This window comes from Mustela lutreola, chromosome 2, assembly GCF_030435805.1.
Source record: "Mustela lutreola isolate mMusLut2 chromosome 2, mMusLut2.pri, whole genome shotgun sequence".
NCBI lineage: Eukaryota > Metazoa > Chordata > Mammalia > Carnivora > Mustelidae > Mustela > Mustela lutreola.
The window spans coordinates 150652143-150671126 of NC_081291.1; positions in this window are offsets into that span (position 1 = coordinate 150652143).

Consider the following 18984-nt stretch of genomic DNA (forward strand, 5'->3'; position numbering starts at 1 on the left):
ATAAATAGATACAATTTTTAAAAACAGAGTTTGTCAAACTCATAAAACATTATTTGAGAAAAATGAATTTTTTAAATTGCATTTCTCACAAAATACATGATATTTTAATAATAGAATAATTATTAATATATTAGAACAATAGAAGAATAATAGAAATAATAGAATGTGCTCTCAAATTTTTTTTCTTTAAAAGATTTTATTTATTTATTTGACCCAGAGAAACAGCGAGAGAGGGAACATAGCAGGGGGAGTGGGAGAAGGAAGACCAGGCTTCCCGCCGAGCAGGGACCCGGATGCATTTGGGGCTCGATTCTAGGACCTTGGGATCATGATCTGAACCTAACGCAGACACTTAACTACTGAGCCATCCAGGCACCCCTCTCAGATTTTATTAATAATATTAGTTCTCTATGAATTTATGAATTTAATTTAGGCTTCACTTTTAAAAAAAGGTTTAGACCTAAGTTTGAATGCTTTGGATGACACATCAAACTCAAGCTGATTATATAAAAAGAAATCTACTGGTTGTAAAACCATTCAATTCTAAGTACTGTGAATGAATGCAAAGTTTAAGAGTGTAACCTGAGGAGTGAGATTGCATGGCCCTTTAAATCCTGACTGTCCCAATTTGGCGAGTAATATTACTTGTCTTTTTACTGTTTCCTTATTTATAAATGCCTCTTAGGTTTATTATGAGGAATAAAAGAAATGGCATCTATAAAGCACAAAGAACAGGGTCTAACACATAGCCGTTGTTATGAATTACAATAAAAACTCTATAAAGTCAGGGATCTTTTTGTCTTATGTCTTATTTGTTCACTGATGTATTCCAAACACCTAGGAGAATGAATACATATAACAAGTTCAAAAATATTTTGGAATAAATAAAAGAATCTCCCAATTTAAAGAATAATTTTGTGTTGGTAAGTTATAATTTTATGGTAAAATATGGCTATTAATTAATTAACATTAAATAATTAATTAACATTAAATAATATCAGTAGAGACAGAAGAAATACAATCCATTTAAATACACAGAAAATATGCAGAGAAAATGGGATTTGGATTCATTTATTTTTATTTATTTTTTATTTTATTTTTATTTTTTAAAGATTTCATTTATTTAGTTGAGAGAAAGAGAGAGTGAGCAAGAGAGAGAACACAAGCCAGGAGGAGAGGCAGAGGGAGAAGCAGACTCTCTGCTGAGCAGGGAGCCTGATGCGGGCCTCAACCCCCGGACCCTGGGATCATGACCTGAGCCAAAGGCAGATGCTTAACTGACTGAGCCACCTAGGTGCCTCGGATTCACTTATTTTAAAGAGGACTCATGAATTTGTTAAAAAATTAAGTGTGTTTCCAAGAAATACCTAAGGGGGAAATGTCATATGGAGTAGTACAAGAAGAATTGGTGGGAAAATGTATAATAAGCCACTCAAATAAAAATTAAAGTAATATAGTAATATTTGTAAGACAAGATAAAATTTGAGGGGGAAAACTATTAGTAATGGCAAAAAAGTATTCCATACTGCTAAAGAAAAATATTCATAAGAAAGTATAAATACTTTATATAAATATAAATATTAAGTATCTGATAACTTAGGTTTAAATATGTAAAGCAAAATCTACAGATTTAAGGTGAGACTGTATCAAATACAGACTTCCAGGCAAATTTTAATATACTCTTTGCAGAAATTCAGAATCATGAGAAACAAATTAGAAGCTTAACAGGATTTGGACAACATACGTGAGTTTGATATAATATATATCTCTTATGACCCTTTATTTCACAAATAGATAAAACATTCTTGTCAAATACACATGAAACATTTCAGAAAACTGAACACATGTTAGGCCATATAAGGAATCTCAAAAATATCTTTTTTTTTTTTTTAAGATTTTATTTATTTATTTGACAGAGAGAGGTCACAAGTAGGCAGAGAGGCAGGCAGAGAGAGAGAGAGGAGGAAACAGGCTCCCTGTCAAGCTGAAAGCCCGATTCGGGACTCGATCCCAGGACCCTGAAATCACGACCTGAGCTGAAGGCAGAGGCTTAACCCACTGAGCCACTCAGGTGCCCCAGGAATCTCAAAAATATACTGAAAATAACTATATGTAAGCTATGGTGATTGACTACAATGCAATAAAAAAATAAATCAAAAGTGCAATAGTTCTCCCCTTCCCTTATGCTTAAAAACCTTAGACTGTTAAACTACTTTAAAATAAATGTGTTCACATCTAGAAGCCAGAAAAGAAAAAGAAAAACAAAAAAGGCAAAATAGGAGAAAATCTAAGAAAATATAAGTAGAAAAAAAGCAGTAGTTAATAAAAAGCACAATAACAAGTGCTCAAAAAAGAAAAATAAGCTCCTTGAAAAGAATAATGCAATATTAAAATACAGGCAAGATCAATCAAGAAAATAACAACAAAGGTACATGTAAATAATATAAGGAACAAAAATGGGGTAATAACCACAAATTGAGTAGAGATTTTTAAAAAGCTGCAAGAGATTATGTTAAATAACTATAAATTGGAAACTTAGATGTAGTAGACCATTTCATAAGTGTTAAGTTTCTAAGACTGAATCAAGAAGGAATAGAAACCAAAGTGTATTAATAACTATCAAACAACCAATTAGGTATCATGATCAAAGTTTCAAGATCGTGTTTTGCCAGATTTTCAGAAAAGAGAGAATCTCTCTCTCAATCCTATCTGTTAGAAAGTATAAATAAAGGTGAACAAAATACAGGGCAGTCATTTATTCAGTGCTCTAGAGATAATTTTCTTTGCTCTTTTTTTCTCTGATGTTCAGCGTTCAAAGCTGTAGGAAAAAAAATGGCAACCAGAATATGTTAAAAAGTGACTCACCACGTGCACCATGGATTCTGGAACTAAGTCTCTGGTATAAACTCCGCTATGTGGATCAGATCTAAGGAGCCAATCCTTCAATTTCATGAACTCCACCTTTCAGAATGAAGAAACTTGCCCTTTCCACAGGATTCTCTCTAAAAAAAAAAAAGGGTGCATCACTCTGTAGAATTAGAAACCCGATATCAAAGGTCATTTCTCTGCCATGAATTCCTAATCTTAACCATAAGCTCCCTTCCCATATTTGATAGAGAACATAGATGCCACCATCACTAATTTTTTGTGACGTCCGTCGCACCCTTCAACTTCCAGTAGCGTACGTGAAAATATCCAAACAAATTCTCTAACTCTAGTTCCTCTAAGCCTGATGCATGTCCAGGTTAATTGCATTACAATGCCCATTATGTTTTTTCAACATCTCTAATATCTTTCCTTCTTGTGAGCCTTTTCCTCACCCTCCACCATAGATTAAAAATAAAACAAACATCAAAACAGTTGTATTCGCTTTATATTGCTATATAACAAATTACTACAAATTCAGCAGCTTAAAACGAACACAAAAGAATAAAATCAAGCTATTGGCCAGACTGCTCTCTCATCTGACGTTCAAGGTTCTTTTCCAAGTATATTCAGTTTGTTGACAACAACTAGTTCTTTAGAGTTGTAGGACACAGGTACCTGTTTTCTTGCTGGCTGATGACTAGTGGCTGTTCCTGGAGTCTGCCTCTAGTTCCTTGCCATGTAATTTACCATAAATAGTTAACAAAATGGGTATTGGCTTTCTTCCAGGCTATTTGGAGCATACCTTTCTGACTTCCCCCTCTGAGATCAGCTACACAAAGTATGCTTTCAAAGACTTAACTGATTAGGTCAGACTCATCCAAAATAGTCTCTCTTTTGTCGTTTAAGATATCATAATCACAAGAGTGACATATTGTACTGACAGATTCTCTTCATATTTAAATAAGAGAGAATTATACAGAAGGTGAGGCTCACTGGGAGCCATCTCGGAGTTTTACCTTCCATAACACCCAAGTCAAATCCAAATATAAATCAAAAATTCTTTCTTTTTAGCTCCCGCTCTTATTTCCTTTTACAATGAAATGTGAGCTAATACTTAGATTTACTGCTTTCTCTACTTCCTCACCTCTTATTCCAAAATAGATTTTTCTTTATTTACTTGTTTATTTATTTATTTGATTGAGAGAGGGCTAGCACAAGAGAAAGAGTAGAATGAGGGGAGGGGCAGAGAGAGAAGCAGACTCCCTGCTGAGCAGAGAGCCCAATGCAGGGCTCCTTTCCCAGACCCCGGGGATCATGACCTGAACCAAAGGCAGACCCTTAACTGACAGAGACACCCAGGTGCCCCAAAATAGATTTTCTTTTAAAACTATGCCAAACCCATATACACTGTTGTCCACTAGCCATGTTCATTTAGAACATCTCCCAAATGGCATGTCCCAATATGAATTTATTATATCTTCTCTCTTTCACTTCTTTTATTATCCTAATCTAATTAGTGCTCCAATCAACTATCTGTTCTTCCAAAATAGAATCCTGGAATACTTCCTTAGTATATACGCATTATTTCCCACATTTCAGTAGTCATTAGGTCCTATCAACCTGACATGAAAATGTTGACTTTGGTCTCTTCTCCAACCACGTAGCCATTCTTTTAGTTCAGTTCTGTTACAGTTTCCATTTAGAAACTCTTCTTTTTAGCCTGTGGAAGCGTACTCTCCGCTTCTCCCAACATTTGCAGTTACTTCTTTCCATCCTCCAAACTGCTCTTCCTCACTGTCTCACTAAAGATGGAAATGTCCAAGGAACGGTTTGAGGTCCTTTTAAACTTCAGAATCCACAAGGCCAACACTATCAACTTGTGTAACTGATAAAAGATAAGCAGTCAGAAAATACCATCCCTTGAAACCTGACTGGATGAATCTACCAAATCTTTTGACGGGCTTATTTATGTAAGTTCTCTACCTTTCAAAATATCAACAAGAACAGATTAAACAGAGGGAACAAGCTTATTAATACAATTCTGAACCCCATTCTACTCCCAAGTCACCTCCCACCCAGATAAGTAATTTGAGAAAAAGAAAATAGTGATTTGAACTGCTCTTTGTTATTTCAGTTAAACCCTTATCATGGTAATATCCCCCCAGTGATGTTTTTCCAAAACTCTATCCTCCTACTCCTAAGCCGTATTTTGTTTCAAAATATTCTTTTACATAATCGTGTCCAGTTTAGCAATGCTGCTCCTCCAGTGTTAACTGCTTCACAGCCTTCCCCAAGCCCAACCCCTATCCCTTTCCTTGATCTTGTAGCAATCGTTATCATCCTGCCCACTATAATTAGATTGTTCTGTGAGAGGCAGTGATTAATCCTCAGGGAAACAAGTGTCTTCCTAGAGGTAAGACGGTGGCTCACTTGGGCAAATTTCCTCAAACTAAGAAGCAGCATTAAAGGATATCAGATATTCTGGATCTCAGTTCTGCCAGGTGTCTCCCAAACTCTAACACGGTGGTTTTCAACACCTAACCCTCACTAACTTTCAGACTTTCGGAGATGTACATCTGTATCTTAAAATCATATATCGACTAGAGTTTGGGAATTTTAAAGTTATTAAAAAGTTAACCCAACCTTGTTTGTGTACAACTGCAGTCCTCTCCTGAGCATGTCATTTACACAGTAGAAATATTTTTTTGATAAGACAACTCTGGTAGGACAAACTACTAAACATTCCTGGATAATGTTTTAAAAACCCTTAGGCCACCAGCAGGCTCAAAGCGGGTTTGTGTCTCATATCTTTGCTTTCAAATTCCTGCAGTGACTTTACATATATTTTTCTGCTAATTTTGATATCATCGAGCTGGAGACTCTATAGTGAAAACCTTTAATAATCCTGAAGAAGAGTGCAGTTCAGTACACTAAAAAGCCTTTTTCTCTTACTTTCTCTGCACATTAAATTTTAAAAAAGTTAATCTCAACCATTTGCTAAAATCTCTAAAAGAAGATTTTTTTGGCGTTTCGTTCTGGAATGAAAACGCAAAATGATCTGAAATACTTTAAGAGTATTCAATGTTTCAAACTGTTTCTAACATGACACAATTTAAACTTCAAAGAAATGGTGATTTATTCAATAAAACAAGTTGTATGGTTCTGAATGATGGCTCAAAGGACCTTTGTGGACTCATGTTTTCCTTTAAATCATGGATGGTCTTATCTCAATTTGAGAGCTTGAATATTTTTTTCTTTTTGTAGCCTTAGTCACTTCAGTTTTAATATTGTATTTCTTAAGAGGTGACTAAAAGATTATCTTTAAAAATATCAATATATCGACACTGATCTGTGATATGTAGAATTGTCTATTGAAATGGAGATAGTGACCATAGTTTTTCTGACAATCACCACCACTTTGAAAGAAATACCTGAAACAATTTTCTAAATGGAAACTTTAATCAGGAAGAAAAAAAAGTTTGTAAGAACATATACTTTCTCAAATCTTATGAAATATTGTTTTACTATATATTATAATGTGGCTTGAATGAACTTCTTGGATTACTAGATTTAAATGATGATAATTTTCTCCAAAAGCATCATTAAAATGATTTACCAAGTCTTTGCTTATGAAAGACACTTATTGAAACTAGATAAAATTAGATAGAAAGATAATCCCTGAACACTAAGAATTAATGATACATATTGGGGCACCTGGGTGGCTCAGTCAGTTAAGTATCAGACTCTTGATTTCAGCTCAGGTCATGATCTCAGGGTTGTGAAATCGAGCCCTGCATTGGGCTCTGCCCTGAGCATGGAGCCTGCTTGAAGATTCTCTTGCTCTGCCCATGCCCCCGTTTACATGCTTTCTTTCTAAAAATAAATAAATAAATATTTTTAAAAAGACCATTTAAAAAAGTTTATGTTAGATACAAATGTATTGATCTGAAGGAGTACTCGCACCCCAATGTTTATAGCAGCAATGTCCACAATAGCCAAACTGTGGAAAGAGCTGAGAGGTCCATCGATAAATGAATGGATAAAGAAGAAGTGGTTCATATATACTATGGAATATTACTCAGCCATCAGAAATGATAAATACTTACCATTTACATAGACATGGATGGAACTGGAAGGGATTATGCTGAGCGAAATAAGTCAGTCAGAGAAAGACAATTCCATAGTTTCACTTATATGTGAGTTATAAGAAACAGGGCAGAGGATCATAGGAGGAGGGAGGGAAAACTGAATGGGAAGTGATCAGAGAGGGAGAAAAACCATGAGAGACTCTTAACTTTAGGAAACAAATGGAGGATTGTTGGAGGGGAAGTGGGTGGAGGGATTGAGTAATGGGGTGATGGGCATGAAGGAGAGCACGTGATGTGATGAGCACTGGGTGTTATACACAACTGATGAATTGTTGAACACTACATCTGAAACTCATAATGTACTATGTGTTGGCTAATTGAATTTAAATTTAAAAAATTGTGTTTTTCTATTATTCTCTGAACAATAACATCAAAGTCTTATAGGACCTTAATGGAATAAAAATTAAGTTATTAGCCAGACAAAGGGCTTTAACGAATTAGGTCACTATCATGCAAAGAAGATCAGAAAACAGTTTTTCCAAGAACAAAAACTGTCCTCTTTCCTGTGGTATGACTCAGACTCTGGGCTATGAATAGAGACACAGAGAGAGAGATTCAGGTTGCTGATATTAACTGACAAACTGCTGGCTATGAATGCTGAATTAAACTAATAACCAATCATCTTATAGCTTACAAGGCTTGCAAAATTCTTTTTAAAAGATCTTCACAGGTTTTAGTCAAGTTTATGACTCAATTTACGACAAGTCATTATAATATTTCTGTGCATGTGGGATACATATATGCAGGCAATTATTTTATAGCTGTAATATAACTATGTTCAATTTTAGTTGACCACAAACCACCTTTGGAGGTAAGAGGAACAGAATAAGTGTGTGTGTTACATACAACACACATTTATCTCTGCCATATATATGTCATATTATATATGTTATATATATATATATATATATATATATAATGTTGTTATATAATGGAAGATATATAATATATAAGAGGTTTTAGGATACAAAGAATTATTCTTGGCTGGCAACAGATAGCCCAGAGATATTTTATTTGTTCTTTCTGTGATGGAATTACCCACTTACACACTTTACTAATATTCATTTACCCTAATCCCATATATTTTTCTAGGACAGAAAAAATAAGTTTATTAAGCACATTTTAATATATTTAATAATTCAAAAAGCATAACAAAATAACCTAAATATTTTACTCATATCATAATACTTCTGGAATATTTTCCACAAAATGCATCTTCAAATATAAGCTAGACCTAAGGAACACTTAAATACGTGTTTTTTATTATGTACAATAACAGAAGCAATTGTTTATTAGTTCTAGAAATAAAAGCAACTTGAACATGGGCAATTACAGCTGAAGTATCTTAGAAGATCTCTTATTTCCAGTTATCTGGTTAGTTCACCTTCTACTTTTTGAGTCGGTGTAATGGAAGTGAATGGTTGTGGTTTTCATATCACTTCTGCTTTTTTTTTTTTTTTAAACTGAGAAATATTAAGAGTCAATGAAATGTCCAACGTTTCATTTCAATGTCAACGTGTTTGTCATGATGCTTTCTGATCCTTGTTTATATATATGCGAATCATTCTACCAATTCTAGAATGATCCAGGATTTGATTTTGCCAAGTGATGGAGGGTTAAAACAAACCCCAAATTTAACCTGTTCTCATTACCCTTGAAAAGCCCCTCACCATTTACTCTCTCCTGAAATTTCCTTAACCCTTTCCCCCAACAAAATACTAGCAACAAATTTGTTGCAATTTTTTTTTTAAATCTGAAGCAATAAATTTCAAAATGGTCTTCAAAATTATTGTTATTGTTATGGCTTTTTATTCTAGAGTAGCTTTATTTATGTCTGCAAATTCAACTAGTGAGTTCTTCTCTAATGAGCCATTGACTGCAAAGACTGGTTTTCACCAGATGGGGATGTTGCATCAGGAAAGAGCACACCTGTAGCATAAAACCAAGATTCTCCTACAAGTACAGAGCACAAAACCATCTGTTTTCAAAGTTTGAACATGAAATTAATGCTTAAAAATACTTTGAAAATATTTAATTGCCATGCTAATGTAGATGATTCACATTTGTTAGATATTTGCAAGTTGCACTTGATTTATTATTTATTTTTTTTGTTTCTTCCTGGCAAAAATGATTTTGTTATCAACTGCCCTTTCTGTTTCCAGGTAAAGATTTACAACCATCTAAATAAATGATCCTTTAAAGAGGAAGATAAAATGTGTTGGATTTCTTTTAAATCTCTTGAGATGGAACTATAGGTCATATGTTATCAATTCACATTTTGCTTGCATTCCAATTTATATTTCCTTGTTCTTAGAGAAAAATACTGTATTCTTAGGATCTCTTTGGATAACACTTCACAAATACACTTAGTAAATACTGGTATGTTTTTGTTTATATTACATTTTAACTACTATTTTTATCACATTTTTAAAGAAAAATAAGTGTGGCTGGCAAAATGTTTCATTCACTTGATCATCAGTATTTCACATAGGTATTAATGAAGTTGTATAACATGTTTTATTATATGTGTCTGAGGTGAAATGTGAATATTTAGGGCTGTGGATAAGTAAGTTTTTCAGGAGAACTTCAGTTTAAGGAATTCTTTGAGGAGATTAACTTAAAACTACTTGAGGATGAAAACATATGAATATATACATAAAAGGGCTTTTTTTCCCACCTAATTTTCTCCCTATATTGTTTCAAATGAGCAGGAAAAAAAAACATGTTTAGGATGCAAAGTTCACTCAAATTATTTATTGGGCATAAATGAGTGATAAATATGACAACTTAATTATTTTGTATGTAAATCAGGGAAAAAAGAAATTCTTCAAATCTAATGCCTTTCTTTTAGATTGCTTCATCACATTTCTATACCTATTGGATGTAGGAAATAAAATACTAGCAATAAGATAATAATAACAGGAAGATGGAGGAGAAGGAAGGGGAGGAGGAGAAGGAGAAGAATTCTAAATCTTCCAGTTCCACCTCCCACGTATCTAAGGAAGTTACTTCTAGGAATTTTGAAGAAACATCTCCATGAACTTCTACCAGTCTTTCCACTATGGTTATCACACGTTTTTTTCATCCTCTTATGGTTCCCACTTTTCCAATTCCATGGCCTGAAAACGTCATCAACTCTTCTTCATGAAACTAGAAATGACCATGAAGAGGGACACATATTTTGTTTGGCTTCCACCTGATTTAAAATATTAGTTAAATAGTATTTGAAAAATTACAGATCGGAAAATTTCACATTAAAAAGTATGTATGTTTAGCATAATGGTCCCAGCTGAGCAGGAATAGCACCTACTTATGGTTGGTCTAAGGACAAAATGAAATGATGATTAACAATAACAATAGCTAGTATGTATTGAGTACCTACCGTGTCCAGAACTGGGCGTATATTACCATGTCTAGTCAACCTAAAGTGTTTAACACAGCCTGTAGCACAAAATCAGCATTGAAGAAATATTAGCCATTATTGTCATTTCTAATTTCCCCAAATTCTATGTAAGATATAGTCATTTCCTAGATGGGAAAATTGAAGTTAAGAACAAATAGCCAGCTCAACAAATTGTTAGCCAATAGCCAATTGTTATTTTATAATGGCTAATCTTCATAACTACCTCACAAGGTAGCTATTATTCCCATTTTACAAATGAAAACTCTGTGGTCCAAAGAAAGTAACCTGTAAGGGAAGACCCAGGATTTGAACCTGATTTTGAGTCTAGTGCTCCTACTGGCCCACCCCACCTCACCTCCTGGTAAATTGCACCTGCTCTGTGTGCAGTCATTCCCTCTGCCCTCTCTTGTTCATGAGTTATAGAGAAGCTCCTTTAGACAATGAGTAGTAGGGAGGATGCATGTGTTTCGGGTGGGAAGGGTTAGAGGAAGCTTACTGTTGGCATGAGTAGCACCTGATCTGCAACAACATTCAGAAGGGCTTATTACATGCCAGCTACTGTCTCAGTTCTTCACATATATTACCGATTTAATTTTTAGGGTCACCCTATGAAGTAAATATTGTTATTGCCCCATTTACAGAAAGAGGACACTGGCATTTCTCTGACTTAACTAGTCAGGTCACCCAACTAATAAGGGACAGAATCAAGACTGGAACCAAATAGTATACACATGTACACCGAATGTTACTCAACATTTACCAAACACCTTTTTGGTGCACATTCCTCCATCCTAGAGTTTGAGGGGGTTATAAAAATAGTTTACAGCCTAGAATGGTTGGAACTCCACATATATAGAACTTTTTTTTAAAAAAATATATTGACAGGGGAGCGTCTGGGTGGCTCAATCCGTTAAGCTACTGCTTTCCAATCAGGTCATGATCCCAGGATCATGGATCCCTGGAATCTAGTCCTGCCTCAGGCTTCGCCTGCTCAGCAGGGAGCCTGCTTCTCTCTCTCCCTCTGCCTCTGCCCTGTTCTTGTTCTCTCTCTCTCTCTCTCTCTTGCTCACTCTGTCTCTCAAATAAATAAATAAAATCTTTTAAAAATATATTTTGAAAAGTATTATATGAAGGATCTTAGGGAAATTAACCTGGCAGACAGTGGAAAAATGAGTGGAGTGAGGAGAGACTTGAGGTAGACGGAACCAAGCAGGAAGCTGTTGCAGGGGTTTGGGAATATGCTAAGAAGGGTCTTAGTAATAAAACAAATTCGGAGTGTTGGCAGTAGAGTTGTTTATGCATGAAAAATTAATTCTCTTCAAAACAGAAGGATATGTATATGTAATATCAACAAAAATTACTGCTTTGGAATACCTCTAAAGGTAAAAGCAATAATTTTACAATTAAACATAAGCAAAGGTGCATCTCATTAAATATACCACAAAACTGCTTCCAAATGAGGAAATGGTTTTCAAGTAACAGCACAACTAACATTTAACTTATAAACATTTCTGGCACACATAAACATTTAGTTCAAATCTCTTCATTCTGCTTTCAACTTAGTATTTGCATATTGAGCATTTTCTCTGCTGTGTACTAGAGTTTTCAATCATAACAAAAATAAGTGCACCTGAAACAATTCCAGCCAATGAAGAAGTTGGACAAGAAGGAGAAAGGAGTCTCCTGAAATCCTTTTTTTTTTTTTTCCCATTTCAGAAAGGATACATTCTTACATTTCTCCTATCCCCCTGGAAATTATGTGTAATCATGTTTCTGTAAAATAAACATAGTATACATATATGCTACTTAAAGAAATCCTGTGATGAATCCTTTGTCATTAATGAATCACCCTTAATGTATCTGTCTGTCAATCTAGAATCTCATGCTCTATCAGGCTTCCTTAGAGTATCACCTATATCATTATTTGCTCCAACAACTTATGAATGAGCCCTCCTCTATTTGGAGGGAGAGATCAATATCAAAGTTACAAAATAACAATAATATTGAGAAAAATTTGCAGGAAACGTGTTTTTTCCCCCTAATCCAGAACTGTTTAGCATTTCAGTGTCAGTAATCATTAATGTATTTTTTAAAGTATGCTTAATCTCACAGGGAATGTGCCAAATCTGTTTTTCAATCAGTTGTACTTGTGATATAGAAAACATAAAACAATCTGAAAAAAAGAGAATACTTTGAGTTAAATTTGATTCATAGAATCTGATGCATGCTTGAAAAATGCCTATTTCCTTTCACGAGTCTATTTTGCTCACAGTTGAAATGCTGAGGTAGAAATGAGCACAGAAAGCTATAGATTTTCCTAGCACAAAAACTGAAGCAGAGACTCAAATCAGGATCTTGTTTTGAGGCGTTAAGAAAATCAGATTGTGCCAAGACCCCAGATGTGGTGTGTTTGTATAGAATGAGGAAGCTACATTCTTTGTTACTCCCGTGAGCTACCTGCTGTAGGGCAAGATGTAGTGACGAATGCTTACTTAATTGTAATAAACCAGCCAGCTCTTTCTTGGATAGCAAATGAAACCCAGAAAGTTTTGCTATGTCACAGCTATTTAACAATTTTTAAAAGGCTTTGATATTCATGTTTTCCATATCAAACATTAGCTTTATGTAAAGTTCTGATCTCTAATGTTTGGGGATTTTAGTAGAATGGGAAAAATATGGACCAGGTAGAGAAAATATTATGATGTATAAATAAGATCAAAATATCGGGTAACATAGACTGACTGCCTGTCTCTTATTCCCTTTTTTTTTTATCATCCTGTTTTATAACATGTTAGAATATTAATAATAAATATATGTGAACATAAACTATTTATGCCATCGCTATGGCCAGAGGACTGGTTGATATTTAAATAAAGAACAAAGAATCAACAAAGAAGATAACTGGTTTTCTGTTTACACAGATAATATAAAATTGGGTTATTTATTAAATAAAAGGTTTATAATTAATTATAATCATTATTAGTTGGAATTAACTATAGTCTTTATATTCTCTGAAAGAATGACTTTCCACAAGTATATCTGAACTTGAGGTATTTTGAATTTTATATCAGGAATCTGACGTATGATAATAAAAGTCTATTGATGTCTTCAACAAATAGATGCCATCTCTCTTAAGCTAAAACATTTTTAGCCCTAACCATTTACACATGTGATGAACATGCATTATTTTTACTGCTTTATTGATGTCATTTTTATTCCATTATTACATTTATTATAATATTTTATATTGATCTTTGATTTTCTAGCCCAATGGTACTGCAGTTATTATAGAGTTAATGTGGGTGTGAAGTTACTTTTAGAATTTCAGAACTTTTAGATTTGTTGGGAGGTTGACTACTAAGGTAAACTTCAGAGGAAGCAAGCTAGAGGACAAAGAAAGACTTTGCAGGGACTTCAAGGGAAATGACTTGGAATTAGCAACAATAACTGTGTCTTTGAGAAAATGTTTCTTGTGGACATAATAATGGGCCCATTTGAAAACAACCAAGTTTGGTTGTTGACGGAAGGAGATGGGAAGGTATGCTAACATGACCTACTTCAAATAACTGAATAGGGAAGTTACAGAAAGAAAAGTATAATCCAATGAAAGCTGGAAGACAGAGGGAAAATTTGGAGAAAAATTCTTTGAAAAATGGTTTCTGAGTTCAACTTGCCATAGTTTTGTCTTCACAGCCTCTAATATAAATCTACTTACTGTAGAAGAGTGAAATGCATAAGAGAAAAACGGATGTTAGTGTTGCCAACAGAGTTAGGGTTAGTTCTGTGGAGTGTAAGAGCACCAGAGCAGGAGTCGGGAGTGGGTCCCCAGACCGTGTCTATGACCATGTGGCTGCATGACTTGACAAAGGTCACTTAAACTCTAGAATTCATTGTTTAGCTTTGTTCAATGAATGCAGTGCCTTTAACATTAATAAAATTGGATGATATTCCAGGTTACAGACTTGACCACCAAGTCTGGGATTTAATGGAAATTTTTGAAACATGTGGCAGAGAAGGAACTTTTTTTCTCAACTAGAATGAGACTTATCTCTACCCTTATCTTGCTGAGAACACCTAAGTGCTAGCTGAACTGACATGCACAGTGAGATTTTGTCACCATTCTGACTGGGGACGTCTTCAAGAGTATTACTGACTATGTATCCATGATGCTCATCTTAGGAACAAGCACTGGGTTCTGAGTTGTTGCAACAAGTTTGGCAGTGCAGCTTGTCTCCCATATGCAGAGTGTATTATTAATAGTGAGCTGTATTAGGAGAAGCCAGCTCAAGGACACTAACTTGGCAGAAAATATTGGGTGTTTGGGACACACTGTAAGTCTGAAAAAGTGGGGAGGGTTAAGTTGTCATCTTTTTTTCATTTTTACTTTTTCCTGTTAAATATATAAATATAAATGAGCAAGTGAGCAAGTAAATAGCGAGAGCTACAAAAGATACTGTTAGTTTTTTAATGAAGAATGAAGCAGACTAACAGGAGTAGGTGTTAAGTCTGCTGTGTGAGCTACATTGAAGTAGTATCAACACAGAGAAATAAAGACAGTATCAGGATTGAGATAATCATTGGTCTGATCACAATTGCCCCTTGAACAACACAGGAGTTAGGGATGCCCACCCCTTTGTTCACTTGAAAATCCATGTATGAATTTTGAATCCCTACAGGCTCAACTGCTGATAACCTACTCTTTTTTTTTTTTTTTTAAAGATTTTATTTATTTATTTGACAGACGGAGATGACAAGTAGGCAGAGAAACAGGCAGAGAGAGGAGGAAGCAGGCTCTCTGCTGAGCAGAGAGCCCAACGCGGGGCTCGATCCCAGGACCCTGGGATCATGACCTGAGCCGAAGGCAGAGGCTTTAACCCACTGAGCCACCCAGGCGCCCCTGATAACCTACTCTTGACCAGATGCCTTAGTGATAACAGAAACAGACAACTGACACATATTTTATATGTTATATGTATTATACACTGTATTCTAACAATAAAGTAAGCTGAGGAGAGAAAATGTTATTTTAAAAAATCGTAAGAGAAAAGACATTTACAATACTGTCCTGTCTGGTGTAGGTGGACCCATCCTGTCTAAATCAATGTTGTTGAAGGGTCAACTGTACCGATCTTTAACATAATCAGTGTTCATAGAAAGGCTGAGTTAACTCAAGGGTAGACAGTAAATGATGGTCTTTGAATCAATAATAGTTTATATTTTGCTATGATATATAAACATATTCCCCACCCACAGTCTGAATTTCCCTCAGAATAAATCAAATCAAGCCCAGGGCATTGTATTGTGGTGATTAGTCACAACATGATTACTGCTTATGAGTTCTGTAGCCCATTCGCCCTGTTGTTTACAAGTATTACAATATAGTCTTTCACAACACTCACAGGCCTTTGGGAACATACAGGAACCACAATTTGATTTGATCAATAGCAGGAAGTTCAAAGGATTGTTACAATATGCTTGGGACCGTGTTACAATATGCCAGCAGTATAACCATCTCCTGGGTGCTTATTAGAAATGCAGATTCTTGGGCCTATCCAGACCTACCAAATTAGTAGTACTAAGGCTCAGACCCAGCAGTCTGTGTATCTGTGTTTAAGCAATTTTTTTAGGTGATTCTGATGGGTGCTAAAGTTTAAGACCATGGCTCAGTAGTTCTTCAATTTTGGTATTCCTAAAAATTATCTGAAGAGCTTTTTAAAATTTAAAGACAATGTAATCCCAGTCAAGATCCCAAAGGAATTTTATTTGCAAATTGATCTGTTGATTTTAAAATTTATGGAAATTCAGAGGGTCAATAACAACTATGGCAAACTTGAAAAGAAAAAAAAACAACAACAATCCACAAACAAAGCTGGTTGTTTTACACTACAGGAAATGAAGACATCATTACTACAATAATGAAGCCTGTGTGGTCAAGAGGCGAGAAGAGACAAATCCAACAGGAGAGAGAATCCAGAAATGGACCCACAGCATGTGGTCATCTAATTTATGACAAAGTTGACACAAGTACAGCAGCAAAAACTGTGTCCTTTCCAGTAAATTGTTCTGGGTTAACTGAATCCACATGTAGGAAGAAGAATTAATCTTTACTCTTACTTCATTCTAGGTACAAAAATCAATTTTAGATGGGTCACAAATATAAACAAAAGATGGAACAATAAGCTTTGACATAAAAACAGGAAAATATTTCTATGGACTTAATACGGGCAAAGATCTCGAAGAAATAACAAGTCTGACTGTAAGAAAAAAAACTTACTGCTTTAAAATTCAGAACTTCTTTCATCAAAACACTACCAAGAGAATAGAAAAGCAAGCTACATAGTAGAAGAGATTTGCAACACCTAAAGCTAGCAAAAGATTTTTATCCAGAGCGTTTAAGAACTTCCTCAAATACGAGCACCTGAGTGGCTCAGCTGGTTGAGTATCTGACTCTTGGTCTCATTTCCAGTCATGATCTCCCAGTCGTGGGATCCAGCTCTGTGTTGGGCTCTGCACTAGCACAGAGATCAGAATCTGTTTTGGATTCTCTCTCTCTCTCTCCCTCCCACTCACATTCTCTCTCTCTCAAATAAATAAAATCTCAAAAAAGAACTCCCTCAAATGAATATAAAAAAAAATAGACAACATTTTAGAAAAATGGAAAAGAGACTTTTACAGGCACTTCACAAAAGCTCATGTCCAGTTGTATAATAAATATATAAAAGAAAAGGTACTTGACTTTCTTAGACATCAGTGAAGTAAAAATAAAACTATAGTATGACACCACAAAACACCCATTAGAAAATGGCTGAAAATAGAGACAGAAAATACCAAGTGTCATCTGTCATGATACCGGGGTCCTGGGACTGAGCTCTGAGTTGATCTCCCTGCTTGCGGGGGTTGGGGGTGGAGCTCCTTCTCCCCCTCCCTCTGGTTCTCCCCCAGCTAATGCTCTCTCTCCTCCTCACTTCCTCATGTGCATACAGTCTCTTTCTTTCCCCTCAAATAAATACTTCTTATAAAAAGAAAGGTAAAAACCTACAATTTCATATAAAACATGAGTGAATTTCACAAATACAGTGCTAAATTTAAGTTAAAGACAGGAAAGAACTAATCCATGGAAATTCAACTTGGTAGTGGAGGTGTGGGATAGTGGGAGGGTACAAAAAGAGGTCTTCTAGGGGGATCTACTAAGATTCTATTTTTGACTTGGATACTGGTTATATCAGGATGTTGAATTTGTAAGATTTAATGTGGTATACAATAATGATAGGTGCACTTTTCTGTTTGCAGGTGATACTTTAATTTTTTAAAGTTTCCAAACAACAGCAACAAAACAGCTGAGAACATAGTGAAACCTATATTTTAAAAACACCAGTCAGGGGCGCCTGGGTGGCTCAGTGGGTTAAAGCCTCTGCCTTCAGCTCAGGTCGTGATCTCAGTGTCCTGCAATTGAGCCCAGCACTGGGTTCTCTGCTCAAAGGAGAGCCTGCTTCCCCTCCTCCCTCTGCCTGCCTCTCTGCATACTTGCGATCTCTCTCTCTCTCTCTGTCAAATTAATAAATAAAATCTTTTTTAAAAAGTCAGAAAAAATAGATAACAAATTAATAAATAGATAAATACATACATACATACATACAGACATACATACACCTGTCAGGAGGTAGTGTCTGGGAGAGATGGAGCTGGGTTATAAAAGCCATGAAAGAAAGAGGTTATAAGACTATTTCTTTAGGCTAGGATGGATACAACAGCCTTTGTCTAAAGTAGAAGCAGGAGGGGGAGAGAGAGAAAACCAGAATCACAAGGAAAATGCTGAAGTAGAGCAGAATCCAGTGGTAGATATGAAGAAAGCAAAGTGCAGATAGTGGGCAGATAATCCTCTGAGAAGCTCCTGTTACAGAGATGGAAGCACCAAGCAGTCAGAAGAGGAATTTCCATAACTTGATGGGAGAGGAGTTGTAGGTGTTTCATAGGCTGAACTTGAGTTGAGACGGGTAAGTGCTTTTCAGATGAAGGATGTGGCTCGTTGATGGTGTCCTCCTTTTTGACTGACTACTTCCAGTATAACATTCTCCAGGTTTTCTTTATACCTCCCTGGTTAGTCATTCTCAGTCTTGCTTGCCAGTGTCCCCTCTGGAATGCCCATACCTCTAAGTTCCCAGGATTATGACTTTAAATATTATCTTTTTCAACAATGTCCAGAATTTATATCCCCAGTCCAGAATTCTGTCTCCAATTGTGGACTTACATCATGTACTTGATGTCTATACTTGGGCATCTGATGGGCATCTTAAATTCAGTCAGTATGTCTATAACTGAACACCTGGCCTTTCTTCCCAAAACCTCTTCCTACAGCTTCTCCCATTCGGTAGCAAAGGCAAAAACCTTGGGGTCGTTGTTACATCCTCCTTTTACCATATCCCATTTTTCAGCTCTTTAGCCTTTAAAAATATACCTCGAAATCCCACTGTTTCTCATCACCTTGACATTTACATCCCCATCTGAACTATCTTAATCTCTCACCGATGTTATTATAGGAGACTCCTAACTAGTTTTCTCGCTGTT